Source organism: Scyliorhinus torazame, chromosome 28 (genome assembly GCF_047496885.1).
Source record: "Scyliorhinus torazame isolate Kashiwa2021f chromosome 28, sScyTor2.1, whole genome shotgun sequence".
Taxonomy (NCBI): domain Eukaryota; kingdom Metazoa; phylum Chordata; class Chondrichthyes; order Carcharhiniformes; family Scyliorhinidae; genus Scyliorhinus; species Scyliorhinus torazame.
The window spans coordinates 16,720,861-16,738,857 of record NC_092734.1 but is presented as its reverse complement, the minus strand read 5'-3'; the positions used below and the strand labels follow the sequence as shown (position 1 = coordinate 16,738,857).

The following is a 17,997-nucleotide window of genomic DNA, read 5'->3' as shown; positions in this document are numbered from 1 at the left end:
TTATTTTGGGGTTTTTTTGTGGGGGGGGGGGGTTGCACTATGTTGCTAAATTGCTGTTTTCTGGAGCGGGGGGATTGCAATCGCGTTTTGCTCACATTGGCCCTCGGAAGGCGATCGATGTGCCACCGTTTGAAGCAGGCAGAGGCTCTGGAGCTGTGTGTGTGTGTGTGTGGGGTGGGGGGGCTCCGGGGCTCCCCACACATTGGTTGTGGGAGGGAGGCTCCCCACACATTGATTGTGGGAGGGAGGGAGCAGAAATCCAGTCCCACACTGCAAGCCAGTCCTCCTCCCCTGCACCTGGCGGTGTGTTGGAGATCTGGGACACATTTTGCTAGCAGCCGCCAAACATGGCCCTTTGGAAATAGACTAGCCAATGTAATTTGACACTTCAACTCGCTCCCCTGTATGCTGGCTGATTCACTGACTCACGCACTAACATTAAGTCGGTCTTTTTTTTTTCCTCTCTTTCTCTCTCCCTCCCTCTCTCCCTTTTAAAAAAAAACTGGGGACACACGAGGCAGCGAAATACCGAGGCCTCCGCAAGGGGATTTCTCATTCCGGGTTGTTTCATTCCGTAAGTAAGTTTCATGTCAATTTCTTGGCATTTCACACCTTTTATTTGTTTCTACTGTGGCGCTGAAGGAGCCGTTGCGCTCTGAATGGGGCTCTCACTAATGAAACAATAGGGGGGAGAGAGAGGGAAGGGGGGGTCTCAGAGAGAGAAACCAGTTTAGGAGACGTTCTGTATGCCACCCACACCCCCTCCAGGTTTTTGTTGCTGCCGCTGTATGTGCCTCTGTGTGTGTGTGTGTGGAGATCTGTATAAATTTACGCCGGATTCCTGACTCGTTTGTGTTGCACGGTGAGAGACTCGGGTACGCTGTTTTCCTTGGCGAAGTCCCTCCCTTGTAGTGGAGAGCTTTGGGGAGTAAAGGAAAGAGAGAAAAGTGTTCTGTCTGGGCTGAGGCCACTTGTGTGTCTGTGTGTGTGTCTGTGTGAGAGTGTGTGTGTGGTATGGAGATGGGGAGACTCTGGAGTAGGGATTTACCCAGAGAGGGCAAGTTTGTATCTGATTGGGGTAGTTAGGAGTTGAGCTTAGTTTATATTGGGGAAAAAAGATGGGTCAGAGAGGTGAGCGTGCTTTCTTTCTCTCCCTCTCTTTCCCTCCCTCCCCGGGTTCTTTGGTGTGTTTTACGGATCGGACAGCCACTTAGTATCAGGGCCTCTTAGGGCAGAGGGAAGGAACTCCTGAACATCTGTCCAGCCAGAGTAACCTAACACACAGAGAGGGCGAGTGAGAGAAGGAGGCAAATTGAACTAGCCAGTTTTGCTTTCTAACCATTGTGAGAAGGGGAGGTGGTAATCTCCAGATAACTTTGGAGGGAGAGAGAGAGGGGGGGGGGGGGGGGGGGGGGGGGCAGGGGAAAGCCATTATTTTTGCAGTTATCCAACCACCAAAGGAATGTAAAATCTTAAGAATGTGTTGATATTTTTAAAATAAACTAAACAGAGGAATGCTACTTAATCCGAGTTAGAAAAGAGTGGAATATGATATGTTTCCTGCACCTGTACAAGTCATTTTGAAATCAGTGTATCTTTAAGGGTTAACGTTGATCATCTTTTCATGGCATTTACTAAAATGAGTTTAACTATTCATTTCAAACAATGTGTGATTGTGCAGGATAACGTTTGCTTTTCAACCTGACAGAGTTTCTGAGGTTATTCTCCACTTTTGTTGGGGGGGGGGGTTTATGTGCATAGGTACCGACTTGGTTAATTTGTGGCGTGCCAACATTTCAATGAATATTGTGTCAAGAGAAATTGATCCCCACTTCCCACTCCAGGCCTGTGATCCTGATGTACTGACTGTCTTTTGACGTGAGAAAGAAGGATTTAACTTGGCAGGTCTGACAAATGTTCCCATCAAAGGTTTCCTGTGAGATATTGGAGTGAGAGAGAAGGGGGGGGGGGGGGGGGGGGGGCGTTGGATGACCTAGGGTATTTCCGGGACGGGGTCTACATGGGTTTGTTTTTCTGAATTGTACACTCTAGTTCTGTGCAAGGGGCACAGACAGTGTAAATCAGACAGTGTTTATACTATATTTATATTTGTTGAATGATCATTGGTGGGGGTGTGGGTGCAGACGTGTGGTGGGTTATAGAGATGCCATCTATGGCATCAGTCATCCTAGCTGCCCTGATTTGGGTGCATGGACACCGGTGATGGAAGCACTACTTTGACCTACGCTCTGCTCCAGCCGAGAATGTTGAAACACCACATGTTAGACAAAAGACACAATGCCAGGGAAATCTGCAGCAGAGCACATGCAGGTCTGTGCCTCAGACAGCACTGTACGACATTGAAAGCCACTTGTTTTTAAAGGTATCGTAATTTCACAGGGTTAGGATCACAACCTCCCTGTGATGGGCAGGGCAGTAAGCAGGTGATGAGTACAATTACAATGGGTTTACATTTATGACCGGGCTGGAGTGTGGGAGGAGCCACATCTAGTATTTATATTTAGAATGAAGTACTTAAGTTTTGCCTTTAAACAAACGCTAGCCATAAGCCTCCTGTGTGATGGATTTGGCATGCAATTTTCAAAATAGCTATTTATTGTTTTGCACGAGTAAGTGAAAAATAAGGGATGGTAGACAGGATGGTCCAAGATTGACTCTGGAGCCACTGATAGTCCAAAAACCTATGATAATTCCCTGATCATTGCCCAGCTACTTTTGACATTATGTACACAGTCAGTCTGGCTTATAAACATACCAGGAGCAAGAATAGGTCATTCAGCTCTGCACCACCATTTGGTAAGATCCTGACTTATCTGATTGTGGCCTTACTCCACTTTCCTGCCTAAACCCCTATAACCTTTGACACCCTGCAAAAATCTATCTAATTCAGCCTTAAAAATATTCAGTGACCCTCCACTACAACTTCGACAGCCTCATGATCCTCTTGGAGGAAAACAAATATCTCCTCACCATAGTCTTAAATGGAGGCTCTTTTTATCTTTCAAGACTCTCCTTGTCCTAATTGTTTTTTTTAAAGTGGAAGCTTTCAAGCAACGGATGAAATGATTAGGGTTAGATTAAGTAGACTGAGCGGTATGGGAGGGGCCCAGCCAATCACGTACACTTGTGTTTCTGGTCCTGCCTGAAGTTGGAGAAGTTTTGGGGGTCGATCTTCAGCACCATTGTTGGCGATCTTGCGTGTGGACTTCGAGCCCAGTCCCCTCCGGGCCATATTCGGGGGTGTCAGATTTGCCGGAGTTGCAGATGGGGAGCGGGGGCAGATGTTTTAGCCTTCGCCTCATTGATCGTTCGCAGGGGTGGGTCCTGTTGGGGTGGAGGTCAGCTTCTCCACCCTGCGCCTCGGTGTGGCTGGGGGATCTAATGGAAGTCCTGTATTTGGAGATGGTGAAATTTGCTCTGAGGCTGGGGGGGGGGGGGGGGGGGGGGGGGGGGGGGAGTGAGGGGGTTCCCTCAAGAGATGAGGGTTTGTTTGTATTGCAATTTGGGGAGTTGGTTGCTGCCAACTGTTAGAGGGAAGGTGGGGGGGGGGTTGTTTTATTTGGGATGGTTTAGCACAGTGGGCTTATAATGTGGAACAATGCCAGCAGCGCGAGTTCAATTCCCGTACCGGCCTCACCGAACAGGTGCCGGAATGTGGCGGCTAGGGGCTTTTCACAGTATCTTCATTGAGATACTATCTACTTGTGACAATAAGTGATTATTATTATTGTTCTATTTTGTAAATGGCATTTGTCAGCTCTGTTGGCTGGCCACTGTGGCTGCTGCCAGAGAGCTTGGAAAATATATGGATGCCGATAGTGGGCTTTGGATCAAACCTGGGATGGTATGACATTTCCAAAAGGGTGGCTGTTGGTACTGTAATATCAGGGGGCATGTGTGAAATATATTGGCATTGGTATGCTAAGGGCTGGAGAATGTTGGAAGAGCAAAATCTGTTTCTGAAAATGCAGGGGAATGACAGATGGTTGCAGGTCAGGTACAGATGTGCACCATGTCCCAAGTTGGTTCAGGGTCAATATATACACAAGTAGTGAAATCACGAGTGTACACTTCCTATCCAACCTGATGCAGGATTGACACAAAGATGCCTGTAATGTATCCCCTGACCATCTGGTATGCTGTATAACACAGTTCATATATTCAACATACTCTCCTTCCACAATCTTTGCCAGGAAAATGACCAGTGAATTGTTTTGAGGGCGTTGACTGTATAGGTGAAGGGGAGTGCATATATATGTATATATAGACTGCTGCTGCGATTATTAGGAGAAATGGTGGAGCTAAGCCTGTGTATATCATCAGATTTCTGGCTGAAGTTGAACTACAAAAGGTTATAACTATTTTCCAGCAGTAGTATTTTTAAAATGTCCAAGTTCAAACTTCAACAACCCCCTAGTCCCCAGCGCTCCATGTCTTCCTGAATAGATGGACAGTGCAATTCGGCATTTGAGTTCTATTCGGTTCGTAAGATTTGTCCTTGGTATGTGATGATTTTAGCTGAGTTGATATTGGGTTGTCCAGCAGAGTTTATTGTAAAAGAAAAACGGGCGTATATATAACGACTTTCATGGCCTTGGGGCACGCGACAATCCTTTACCCATCAATGGAATATAATCGCTGGTGGAACGAAGGAGAGGTGATAGCCAATATGGACACAGCAAGGACCAAAAAATGAAAACATGGTGGTGAGCAGCCAATGTCCTTTCGTGATATTGGTGAGAATAGTGTGGTTAACCCCCATGCGCTTCATCAACTAGAACCAGAATTGGTTTCATTGCCCCCCCCCCTTGTAAAAAGCTGTTTGCTCTCTGGGCCTATACATCAAGTGTGATCTCCTGGACAGGGGAGGGAGGGGGGGAAGGCACGTTTGGATCTATAAATCTCCAGGGCAGGAGAAATAAGTGGACAGGAGAAAGTAATTGTTGTCTTATGATTCCAGTAATATTCTCCACCCCCAATGTTTAAGATGTAGTTTTTTTACGTTTGCTCATGCACACTTGGCAACAGAGGCTGCTGGTTATTTTTGAAGAGCGTGAAACATGGAGGATTACCTCAATGTCCTTGCTGTTGCCCTGGTTGAGGGTAGCCACCTCCATTGCAGAATGGGGATTGAATCAGAGATGTTCACAATAGGGTTCAGCGCAGACTGGGTCTTGAGCACCTCCAAAGGTCCGGTTGGCCTCCTCAAAGAGGAAGTGTCAGCGTTCAACTCCTCAAAACTCTAGCTATGTCAACTGCCATTTCCTGAAAAGGAAGGGATCTTGCACATTTGCAACCACCTGGCTCATTGCCAGTCCCTTGACTATATTCGCCCCCCCCCCCCCCCTTCCCCCCCGAGCCATTTGTGCAGACTGTCGCAAAGCGGCACTATTAATGGGACGGTAGGTTGTTCCCACATTGTCCACTGTTCCCTCTTACCCTGCCCACACAATCTACCAAAATACGCCACTGCTAATCAGTCAGATCTTTTCATTTTCATTTTCATGTCAGTTGACACATCTTTTGAGTATAAATAGTTGGTGCTTCCTCTTTGAAAGCACCAATCGGGCCTCTCAACATAACAGAGGGATCCTGACTTCACCACAATTTGAGCTGGATGGCCACATTTGCAACAGCAGGCTGGAGTATCTCATTACATGGGGACTGCTTAGCTGAGATTGAATTTCACGAGAAGTGGTTTGACCACTGGAAGCAGTCATGACGCGGTGTACAGTATTTAAAAATCACTTGTGCTTGAGGAGGTGCTGGTGATTTGCGCACGTCTTTCAGAGGTTAAGATGGTATTGATCTGCAGGACAATCACGTTTTGCCAAAATGCCTGTTGCAATTAATGAGCCTGGAGACGTTTTTGCTGCCTTTGTTACTCACTCCAGAATAGTGTTGCCGTCTCTCTTGCTGCACAAAGAGGGCAATCTTTGTTTGTGTTTTCAGTTAAACTCTTCCAGTCAAGGTCGTCATTGGCAGAAGTGTCAAACAGTGAAGTTGGAGTAATTGGAGGGAGTCGATGGGCAACGCTGTTCTAAACCAGTCGACACCCGCACTATTCTTGTCTTATGACGCCCAGGTTGGGAGTGATAAGATTTGTGGAAAATATAAAGATATAGATAGATTGTGAATAGCTAAACATTGTATTGCAATTAGCTGGACTTTCCAATGAAATGTGGATTGTGTGCTCAACAAAACACGTTGCCAAAATATATTTTAACATTCAAACCTGCACATTCCCCTCATTCCCAGCTTAAATTGCCTCTTGACCATGGCTTCTACTTTACATAGAATTACATAGAATTTACAGTGCAGAAGGAGGCCATTCGGCCCATCGGGTCTGCACCGGCTCTTGGAAAGAGCACCCTACCCAAGTCCACACCTCCACCCTATCCCTATAACCCAGTAACCCCACCCAACACTAAGGGCAATTTTGGACACTAAGGGCAATTTAGCTTGGCCAATCCACCTAACCTGCATATCTTTGGCCTTTGGCATGTGACATGTCATGCGCTAGTATATGCAGCCTCCTCTTCCTTTGAAGGTTTCTCGTTGACGAGTACTTTGGGGCTTGGAGACGGTGGCGTACTCGAAAGATGATGATTTCTTTCCCAAGTTTAGATGCAAGTGGTTTATTTCTGTCCCCTATCAGACTCCTAACCAACCCAACTAGTCAGACTGTGAGTGACAGCTTCAGGAGCACTAGATTTCAGTCAGTCATTTCTGAAGGCCCTCACTGAAAATTGGTCATCTGTTTTTCTGTGTACCTCTTTTGTTTGAGTGCCGACCTCCGAAGGGAGCCATTTCCACAGTCGTTGTTCGACCAGGGGCTCCAGAGAGTGACAATCGGGTATGAACGAGCACCAACCTTTATTCACACTCACCACCTCAACCCTTGAAGGTTGAAAGCTGGGTCATGACCTTCCTTTGATAGAGGTGTTCAAAATCATGAGGAGTGGTGGGGGTCTAGACTCTAGGCTGAGTAGATCGAGAGAAACTGCTCCCATTCCTAGAAGGGTTGCCAATCCGAGGGCACAGATTTAGACATCTGGCAAAAGAACCAGCCGACAGACACATGAACAAAAACTCTTTTACTCCGAGCATGGTCAAGGTCCAGAATGTCGTGCCTTAAGAGTTTGGCAGAAGCAGATTCAGTCAAGGCTTTCAAAAGGAAATTGGATCAACACCAAAGAGTGAGCAACTTCAAGACTATGGGGCAAGGGCATGGGAGCGTGGACACTTTACAGAAAGCTGGCATAGACACAATCGGCCAAATCACCGAATCTCTACAGCGCAGAAGGAAACCATTCGGCCCATCGAGTCTGCACCGGCTCTTGGAAAGAGCACCGAACCCAGACCCACTCTCCCGCAACCCCACCCCACCTGTACATCCCTGGATGCTAAGGGGCAATTTTATCATGGCCAGTCCACCTAACTTGCACATCTTTGGACTAATGCTGGCTAATGTTTGGACAAATGTTGGCTCATTCAGATAAGTTTAGCTGTTGCATCTTTCTGAAGGCTATTATAAAATACTCATCGATTAACCGTTTGCCATGATGTTGCTTGACTGAATTGTGTTCCTGGTTATGAATTTGTTTTGACTTAATGGAGTCACATATGTGCACGATACAAAAGCAAAGTATTGGTGATGCTGGAGAGCTGAAATAAAAACAAGAAGTGTTGGAAAAACTCAGCAGCTCAGGCAGCATCTGTGGAGAGAGAGAGAGACAAGAGTTTAACAATTCGAGTCCAATCTGATTTGTCCTGAAGCAGAGCCGCGTTAGACCCGAGGCAATAACCCTTGCTTCGCTCCCAACAGATGCTACCAGACTTGCACTGAGCCTCTGCAGCACTCCTTGATTTATTCGCCATGTGCTAGTTTGTTTTGAAGATGAACAATCCCCTTGCTCAGGGAATGAGTGCTGTTTTTTTCCGTTCCTGTTATTATTTCCTGCTTTTTGGGATTCTCCAGTCTTGGGGGCGGGGGGGCCGGTGGTCAATGATCTCCGAGAGAGTTCCAAACTTCTACCGCCCTTTCTGTGTACAAGTATTTTCTGACCTAGAGATTTACTCACTACCTAAGAGATTGCATGACAAAGACATGGCCACTCTGGTACACGCACATCTCTGTCCCTTTGTGATCAAACAAATTTGTGGCTTAAGGCTTTTCCTATTGTGCTTTTTCTTCTCCTCGGGAGCTCTTTAAATGACAAATGAACCAGATACTAACAAGGTTTCCAGGTTGCATTGTACAAGGCAGAAACTGACACTTAAAGCGGTGTAACTTGAGGCATCATCGATCGCAAGGGCACGGGTTCAGTTTCTGTTTCTTCTCCAACTGTCTGTGGCGATCACGTCCGCCCCTGTGATGTTGCCCGGGGAGGGCTACCATCTGTTTGACCTTCTCCCCGCCCCCCCCCTCTCCAATGGAGCGGCTGTCCCCCAGGTCACCGAGAAGTTTCTGACCACCTCGAACCGTGGCATGCGGCAGGAGACTGGGAGCAGGGTTGTCGCAGGACGTGGTATGGCCCAATTAGACTTGGAAGAAAGGGGTTGGGGCAGGTTGGAGGGAGTGGGTTGGGGTTGAGCAATAACATTATTTTATGCCCCCCTTAATTTTTTCATCCCATTTTGCTTCTCTTCCCTAGCTCTTGTCTTTTTGCTCGAGCACATCGGAGCAGATGGCCATTCACCCCCTTGTAACAGTTCCGGCAGTCAGTGCTGTTGTGTTATGCTGCTTCGTGTAGCATAAGCTGCTTTCTTGATATACGCTTTGACAAAGGAAGCTCCAGACTATGAAATGAGTTCAACTTGTTTATCGAACTATTCACACAGTTCTTAAATGAGTTCGACTCTCTGCTAATCTAACTGTAGTAACTCAGTCTATCTTTACCAGCCTGCTCTAAGCCACGTGCTGGGTGTGATGCTGTTGATCAACCCTGATGTACTCTCTAGATGTCTGTCTGTGGAAAGAGGCAGAGTATGTGTGCCCTGCCCTTTTATGTGGGTTGTGAAGTGCCCCCTTGTGGTAATGCCACCTCTGGGTGTCCTGATTACCCATTGGTTGTGTCCTGTTGTAATGACCCATTGGCTGTATGTCTGCGTGGCATGACATCTCTGGTGCTCCCTCTAGTGGTTACTTAGTTGTAGTGTATTTACATTAACCCCTTGTGTATATACAGTGATGCATATCACCACAAACGCGATCACGGTTGATGTGTGATCCAACTCCATGTACTGCCTATCCCTTTGGCTTAAAAAGAATCGTCTGACCTCCGATTTACAATTAACAACTGATCTCGCACCAATTTTGCAGAAGAGAATTCCAAAACACCCTTTCTGCGTACAAGTGTTTCCCGACCGACAATTTTCAGTGTTGCCGTTGGCTACCTTGTTTCAATGATGATTCTGAATGTATGAGGCTTGTCTGTTAAAAGTGTCAAGAGGCAAAATGGTTATGGGGGCATCACCATCCAATCCTCTGTTCCCGCTAAATCTGCATGGGCAGGGTATAGGTTTTTATGCTTGATAGACATAAACATGATCTTGTTGAAGGGCTAGATGGTCCCACTCCTGGTCCTGTTCCTTATTTCCTTTATAGCTCAGAACACCAATGGTATTGGATGGTAACCTTTAGCACTGCTGCCTCAAGACGCCGAGGATCCGTGCTCGCTCTCAGCCCGGGGTCACTGTCGGGGTCACGAGGTTGCCCGTTCTCCACGTGCCTGCATGGGTTTCACCGCAACCCAAAAGGATGTGCAGGGTGGGTAGATTGGCCACGCTAATCTTAATGGGGTAAAAAAAAGAATTGGGTACTCCAAATTTATTTTAAAAAGTATTGGATGGTAATCTTTGTTCATGGAAACACCCCCGTGGAAGAGGGAATTTATCTAATCGGGCAAAGGGAGAGGAAGAGGCCAAGAAGAAAAAACAAATTCCTGAAACTCAACAGAAAGTTGCTCTACGCCGAGTGCCGAGCAGCAGTGTTGCATTTCAGCTGTAGAAAGCAGGGGAAATGAAGCCAATAACTTGCTATAAATCATCCTCCTATCCCAGGACATGAAAATGACAAATGTTCTTATTTAGCATGAACAATTTGACTTACAGTCGCTAATTCCAGGTTGACCTGAAGTTACAGAAGTTAGTGATCTGTCTTTTTAAAAATAAATTTAGAGTACCCAATTAATCTTTTTCCAATTAAGGGGCAATTTAGCGTGGCCAATCCACCTACCCTGCACATGTTTGGGATGTGGGGGTGAGACCCACGCAGACACGAGGAGAATGTGCAAACTCCACACGGACAGTGACCCAGAGCCGCGATTCGTACCTGGGACCTCGGTGTCGTGAGGCAGCAGTGCTAACCACTGCGTCACCGTGCTGCCCTGGTGATCAGTCTGAAGAGGCAGACCCTCTACTCATTGTGCCACACCTCATTGATCTAGCGTAGTTTTCAGTTTCCTTTAAGAGTCTCCCATTTTCAATTTCAGTGAGCAGCGTGACTTGGGGCAGGTTGGGGGGGGGGGGCAGGTACAGATTGGGGTTTCCCGCTGCCTTCCTCGCATGTACTCGAGGGAGACACCAGTCCTCTTCCCGAAGGTTCCTCCGCGTGGAGGAAACCCTTGTCCCTCGAGGGTTTAGCTCTTCCGCTGCCACCTCTGAACATTTGCTGGTTCTGCTGTTGGCTGCCACGTCTCGTAACCCTGAGCCCTTGGCCCTTACCCAGGCCTGGGGAGGCTTGCAAAGGGTGCGCGACACCCTTTGAGGTCTCCGATGACCTAGTTTACCCGAAGTTCATAATCTTTTTATTGTCACAAGTAGGCTTGCATTACTTGCATGCAATGAAGTTACTGTGAGAAGCCCCTAGTTGCCACATTCCGGCGCCTGTTCGGGTACACAGAGGGAGAATTCTGAATTCTCAGCCGGTACGGGAATTGAACCCGCGCTGCTGGCCTCGTTTTGCATCGCAAACCAGCTGTCTAGCCCACTGAGCTAAACCAGTCCAACACCACATAGTACCTGCCTGCCAGCAGTGGTATGAACCTGTTGCACTGGGGCGGTACGGTGGCGCAGTGGTTAGCACAGCTGCCTCACAGCGCCGAGGACCCGGGTTCAATCCCGGCCCCGGGTCACTGTCCGTGTGGAGTTTGCACATTCTCCCTGCGTCTGAGTGGGTTTCGCCCCCCACAACCCAAAAGATGTGCAGGGTAGGTGGATTGGCCTCGCTAAATTGCCCCTTAATTGGGAAAAATAATTGTGTACTCTAAATTTACAAAAAACGGAGGTGTTGCACTACCAGGTGGATCAGATGAAGCTCAGCTGTATCCAATTGTTGAATTTGGGGCAGTTTTGACGGACTAGTGAACCAAGGAACCGGCTAGACGTGTCTTGTTCCACACCGGCCAGTCTGTTATTAATGGACGGGGAAGCGGCTCAACTTTATCTCTAATGGCTGGAGATGGAAGAAAGACCAAAAGTGGATTGGGATGAGAAGGAGCAAGAAAAGATGTTTAAAAATATCGTTGGGGGGGGGGGGGGGGGGGGGGTTGGAAAAATTTGAACAAGTACTAATTGCCAAGTGTCAAACTAAAGTGAAGGTGCGGGGAAGCAGTGCCATGTACTAAAGTAACCTGTATTTTAGCCAGACATAACTAACATAATGTTTTAGTCATTTCGGGGTTTTTTTTAACCACCCCCCCCCAAAAAGAAAGTCCAACAAAGAAGTTCTTTCACTGCTTGATCCATTGGCTTGACAGAGGATTTTCTCACTGGGCAGTGTTGTGGAAGCATTCTCCCCATGCAGTCTGCCTGTTTGTTTAAAAGCAACTCCAGTCTCCAGTTGACAATAGGGCCACAGGAGTAAAGAGAACTAATTGTGTACAACAGGTGCAGGGTCGACGCTGCTAACTCACTCAGCCGCTGTGCATGCATGAAATTGGCTTCAGGGCTAGGTTCGCTCTCCTGTTCACCCCCCCCCCCCCCCCCCACTTTGATTGTAGGGTTGTTGCACATGTTTGATATGCAACCGCCTATTAAAGTACAGCATGAACTGGGGGGCATGTTGGTCCTGCTGGTTGCTGGCGGTTTACAGACCTGGAAAAACTTGTTAACGTGAAGGGGGGGCATACCACTTTCCCACAAACACTATTCCTTTTTATGTTGGAGATCTCAGTCATTATAGGAGCTGTTGTTATCACACCTGCACCTGTTAATGAAACCACTTCAATGGTCCCCGTGTACACTTGACTGGCGTTGTACTGAGTGAGAGCACACATGGTCAGGTTTGAATGGGAAATGGTGCTCTGTCTTATGCGAGTACAGTCTCTGGAATAGAGAGCTTGGACTACTGAGTAAATGACAATGATGAGCCTGAGGACAAGGAGCACTTCTGATAATGGAATCTTTTTTTCCCTTCTTTTTGTAAATCGTCGTATTTGACTCATGCCTGCTTTTGACTCCTGTTCTGAGCTGCGGTAGATCCTAATGTTCAGTGGACTTGTTTATCCTCCTTAGCTGCTTAAGACTTTTATTCCGGGGCGGCACGGTGGTTAGCACTACTGCCTCACGGCGCCGAGGACCCGGGTTCAATCCCAGCCCTGGGTCACTGTCCATGTGGAGTTTGCACATTCTCCCCATGTCTGCGTGGGTCTTACCCCTACAATCCAAAGATATGCAGGGTCGGTGAATTGGCCACGCCAAATTGCCCCTTAATTAGTGGGGGGAAAAAATATTTTTATTCCGTCTCCGGGTGAGGTCCACCACGTTTAAACTGTGACATTTTTGTTTAGAGTAGATTAGATTGATGCCCCTTCTCAAAAATCCAGTTTGAGTCACAAGGGGTTGTAGCACCACATCTGGCAAAAGAGTGTAATTGCAGCGTGACTAGTTTACATAGGCATTTGACATAAATGTGGATCTAGGAATTTGCACAGTTTCTCTTGTAAATGAGGACTTTAGAAATGATAATCGAAATATTTAAAAGCAAGGACCAGCTTTAAAATGGGGGACTGAATAACAACTCTGCGCCATGGCACAAATCTCCTCTCATCCTGCTTCAGCTCAAGACTACCGTTGGCTCTTGGGTCTCACTATGCCAGACCAAGGGAGGTGGACTCGTGATCTTTTGTGACATGCATGTTGGGTAGCATTTCAAAGCATCAGGGGTATTAAAACAATGAGAGACAGTCATTTCATGCTGGGTTTTTCTGACCTTGCGAACCTGACCCTCTTTTTCAAAGTTGGCACATTTATTGAAAATCTTGCATTTGCCATTATTTTCCGTCAACGTTTCTCCCCCCAGCCGCCCAATAATCTGCAATTTATATAATGGATTTGACAGTGGAGGGGCTACAGAGCCACCTTTGTTCAAAGGCTATAATTGCAGGGACTCGAGTTTACCTGGGCAGTTAAATGTGGGCATGGGGAAATGAAATGAAATGAAAATCGCTTATTGTCACAAGTAGGCTTCAAATGAAGTTACTGTGAAAAGCCCCGAGTCGCCACATTCCGGCGCCTGTTCGGGGAGGCTGTTACGGGAATCGAACCGTGCTGCTGGCCTGCCTTGGTCTGCTTTCAAAGCCAGCGATTTAACCCTGTGTTAAACAGCCCCTTATATGCAATGGAATCTGCAATGGAAATTTAAAAATAAAAAACTGAATACATGGCTTTAAAGTGCAGACTGAATCAGTTTCAGTTATTGTCCTGCCTTCTCCCACTGCATCAGCTGAATATTGTATTTACCCGACTCCCGTAGAAACACAATGGAAGGTTGGCGTGTGTATGTGAGCGGTTTATTGTGATTGTACCTTGTCGTTTAATCAATAGGTGCTCAGGATTGTAAAAATAGTGAAATCTAAGCAATAGTGCTGAGAAAACAGCAGAACTTCACAATGAGAAGTGTAATGGTTTGGGGGATTGAGTCTCTGGCTGTTAAATGTTATTGTACAGTAACCACGAAACATGCTTAGTTAAGAATTGTATTCTTTTTGAAATTGGGATATCTGCTTTTTGTTACTGGCGCCGAGGTGTGTATGTGACAGAAATGCCACCGTTGATGAAAAGCTGACGATGGGCAAACTCCGTGGGGATGGGCTCAAGTGTTTGGATTGGCATAACTAGTGGAGCTAATTTTCCTTATTGGTTTATGGATTATGGGCGTTGCTGGCGAGCTCGCTGTTTTGTTGCTCAACTGTAATTGCCCAGGTGGCGGAGAGGTGCCACCTTGGAACAGCTGGAGCTCAGTGTGGTGAAGGTGCACCCACGGTCGGGTCGGGGGGGGGTTCCAGGATATTGACTTGCCATTCCAATGAAGGGGCACGATGATATTTGCAAGTCGGGATGGTGTGCGACGCGGAGGGGAACTTGGGTGTTCGCATGCCCTTTGCTGCCTGTGTCCTTAAGAGGTCGAGATCACGGGTTTTTGAGGTGCTGTTGAAGGAACCTTGGAGAGGTGTGTAAATCGCCATTGCAGCTGCCAACAGAACAAGGGGCAAATGGAGATCTTTTAGTGGCTGGACATCTGTTCCCATCTGTGCCGTGATTGTATAGTGGTTAGAACTATGCGTTGCGGCCGGAGCAACCGATGTTCGAATCCGAATCACGGCAGCGTTAAGTTGGTGTGTTTTTCCCAAATGAACGGATGAGGAATTCTCTGTGTAAAGGACTCTTTAAAATCAACGGGATCACAGCTGAGTGCATGCTTCTGCTCCTCTTTAAGAGGGTAGCATGGTGGATAGCACAATTGCTTCACAGCTCCAGGGTCCCAGGTTCGATTCCCGGCTTGGGTCACTGTCTGTGCGGAGTTTGCACGTTCTCCCCGTGTCTGCGTGGGTTTCCTCCCACAGTCCAAAGATGTGCAGGTTAGGTGGATTGGCCATGATAAATTGCCTTTAGTGTCTAAAACCGTGCTGCCCTTCCCATCCCACCAAGTTGATTGTGGGGCCCCAAACCCAACTCATCGCAGTAGTTCTGGCCGGCCTGGGTGTTTTAAACCCAGCTGCTGCGCTTTCCACTGAGCTGTGCTCTAGTGAAGCCATTGATGCTGCGTGCTATTTTTGAATGGCTATTAGATTATCTGTACTGTGCTGTGCACATGGGAGGCTATTGCTGACAAGTGCGATGTGTTATGATGTCCTTGGAGACTGCCTCCTCATAAACGCTGCTGGAGCCCGCAATCAGCCGAATTGGATTTATTATTCGAACTTGACTCCTGTCCCATTTGTAATGAAGGCTGACTTGGGCCGACGATGGTGACCCTCTGGGGCTGCTGAGAGCCCCGCATGTGCTTCTGCTCCCTAAGTTTAAGATTAAATCTGGAATGATGCTGTCTGGTTTTGAAAGGCTAGTATCCCGGTCTCCCATTCGCTTTCCTTTTTGGGTTGACACATCCCTCCCTCTGCTTTATTCCTCGAGGCACTGATTGGTACTGGGATAGCTCCGTCCAGCATCGTGCCACGATGTCACCGTGCCACGAGTTCAAAGTCTCAGGACTTGGCAGGGTGCTCCTTTGGAACCGAATTCACTGTAAAGTAACGAAATAATGGGAGCACGGGTTTGGCAGGAAGCAGAATTCTCGCCTCTTTGAGTTGACCGATTGTAGGTTCGAGCAGACCTGGGCACATTATCTCGTTTGGGACTCCCAGTGCAATACCGAGGAAGTACTGCAACCGTCAAAAGTGGGTTCATTTGGGTGAGGTTTTAAACTGGGGCCCTCTGAGCCCTCTCGCTAACTGTAAGAGTTTCCGTGACACTATTTCAAAGAGGAATAGGAAAGTTATCTCCGGTGACTGAGCCAATACTTGTCCCTCAACCAGCATCACTAAAAAGATACATAGATACATAGAATTTACAGTGCAGAAGGAGGCCATTCGGCCCATTGAGTCTGCACTGGCCCTTAGAAAGAGCACCCTACCCAAGCCCACACCTCCACCCTATCCCCATTACCCAGTAACCCCACCCAACACTAAGGGCAATTTTGGACACTAAGGGCAATTTATCATGGCCAATCCACCTCACCAGCACATCTTTGGACTGTGGGAGGAAACCGGAGCACCCGGAGGAAACCCACGCACACACAGGGAGAATATGCAGACTCCGCACAGACAGTGACCCAAGCCGGGAATCGAACCTGGGACCCTGGAGCTGTGAAGCAATTGTGCTACCCACAATGCTACCGTGCTGCCCAAGATCGTCTGGTCTTTTATCTCATTGTGATCTTGAGGCCACTGTACCTACATGACGACGGCAATTGCAGTGCGTCATTGGCTGCAAAGTGCTCTGGGCCCAACCTGGGGGTTGGGAAAAGGCGCCACAAAAATGCAGCGTTTGCCTGGTGCTACCTCAACACGGGCCCGGAGCCAAACCTGGAACCAGACTGGTCCGTATGATGCAATATTTCACCGCATAATTATTCTGCAAACTGAGCAATTGTATCTCATTTGTTTAACAAGCTTCAGGTCAGTGCTGCACAGCCTCAGATTCAACAGTTTAATTTGTGCTGATCTAAGTGGTACATTCTAATGAGGGGTGTGTTAGTTTCGTGCAAGAAGTTGGAAGAAGGAACAGGATTTCTTAAATGAGGAAGCTGAAGTCCGAGCTGTGTTTGCCTCACGGAAGAAACCGTCCATGTAAACACCTTTTTGTGTTTTTATTTTCCAATTTAAGGGCCAATCCACCTACCCTGCACATCTTTGGGTTGTGGGGGCGAAACCCACGCAGACACGGGGAGAATGGGCAAACCCCACACGGACAGTGACCCGGGGCCGGGATCGAACCCGGGTCCTCGGCGCCGTGAGGCAATCTTTTGTCTCTAACCGTGGGGTGGACGCATGTTGACTTGGAATGTTGGCTCGGCCCTCTTGTATGTTATATGGAGTCCTCCTCATCAGTTTGCCATGCTGACAAGTGTCCGGATTAGCACTCGGTGTGAGCACGAGGAGCCCGGCTTTGCTGTGCTTGCTTCTGGAAGCCCCTCTTAAGCATAATCACTGGAAAGGGTATTAAAAACGGCCACGGGACCACTTTGTGTTCCTCAGCTACCACCGAACACGAGAGGTGGCACGAGATACAGAACAGAAGCGAGATTGTTTTCCTTTGCACATCTATTTATTCCAACTAAGACCAGGAGTTCGGCCTTCCTGCGATCGTGCAGCAGGTTGAAGGTCCAGTGTAGAGAAGGTGAATATATCCCCCTGATTAGCTGATCTTCGCTGTGAGAGTGGAGAGAGAGAGAGAGAGAGAGAGACTGATTAATTCAGCACTGTGAATGACACAGGGAGTATTCCAATTGCAGCCGTGTTCCAAAACAGCCGATAGGGGTATTGTAGCGTTGATGGATGGTTCTATTGAGCACAGTCACTTTAATTAATTTATAAGGTACCTCATGAACTGCAATGAAAGAATATTCAGCCGCCCTTTTCCTTTTGTTAGTGACTCGGGCCTTCGTCCAGTTTCTTGCCATCAGGGGAATGTCGGGAGTTCTGATCCCAATCCATGAGCTCGATATTTTTGGATATTGGGAGCTGATGGGGATTCCTGGCCATTTTGACCTGTCTTCTAGTCTTATCAAAAGCTGACTTTTTGAAAAGTAAACCTACCACGTTAAGTTTTTGTTTGTTAACGTATTAAAAGTATTATATTTAGTGCAGATTTCCTACTACAGCCCATCGATCACCGTGTTTTACAGAGGCAACATAAGCTTGGGGAGCGGTTTGCTTCTGACCAACAGTTGAAAATGACGAGCACATTCCAGTGTTCAAAGTTCCCTGACTAAACAGCAATCAAATTGAATGAATGGCCTGAGCCTCTCTGTTTACGCAGAAGTTAAACTTTGTGGCCCATAAAGGGACAAAGTTCCACCTCAGCTGAATAATGCATTGTGCATGACCTAGAATAACATTCCTGCCTTTCCCAACCATGCACCATCTTCCATTATACCGAGAGCTTTGGGAGGTCCTGCTATTGCGTATTATG

At 47.5% G+C, this 17,997-nt stretch overlaps 1 protein-coding gene and 1 long non-coding RNA gene across 9 annotated transcripts in view; one reads left to right on the top strand and one right to left on the bottom strand.

The window, feature by feature from the left end:
- The first annotated feature begins 330 nt into the window (after positions 1 to 330).
- The window catches only part of zmiz1a (zinc finger, MIZ-type containing 1a), a 1,215,152-nt gene continuing 1,197,485 nt past the window's right edge, over positions 331 to 17,997 (top strand). For 3 of the 8 annotated variants that reach the window (XM_072491548.1, XM_072491544.1, XM_072491539.1), the window contains exon 1: positions 333 to 578. The gene's annotated coding sequence lies outside the window, so the exon portion shown is untranslated. Of the gene's footprint in view, positions 579 to 17,997 lie in introns of all 8 variants that reach the window. The other 5 variants (XM_072491547.1, XM_072491546.1, XM_072491545.1 and 2 more) reach the window with 4 other exon arrangements.
- Positions 17,109 to 17,768, bottom strand: LOC140403451 (uncharacterized). Its single transcript, XR_011938319.1, has 2 exons — positions 17,405 to 17,768; positions 17,109 to 17,234 (listed from the first exon to the last, which is right to left on the bottom strand). It is a non-coding gene; the product is annotated as an uncharacterized lncRNA (long non-coding RNA).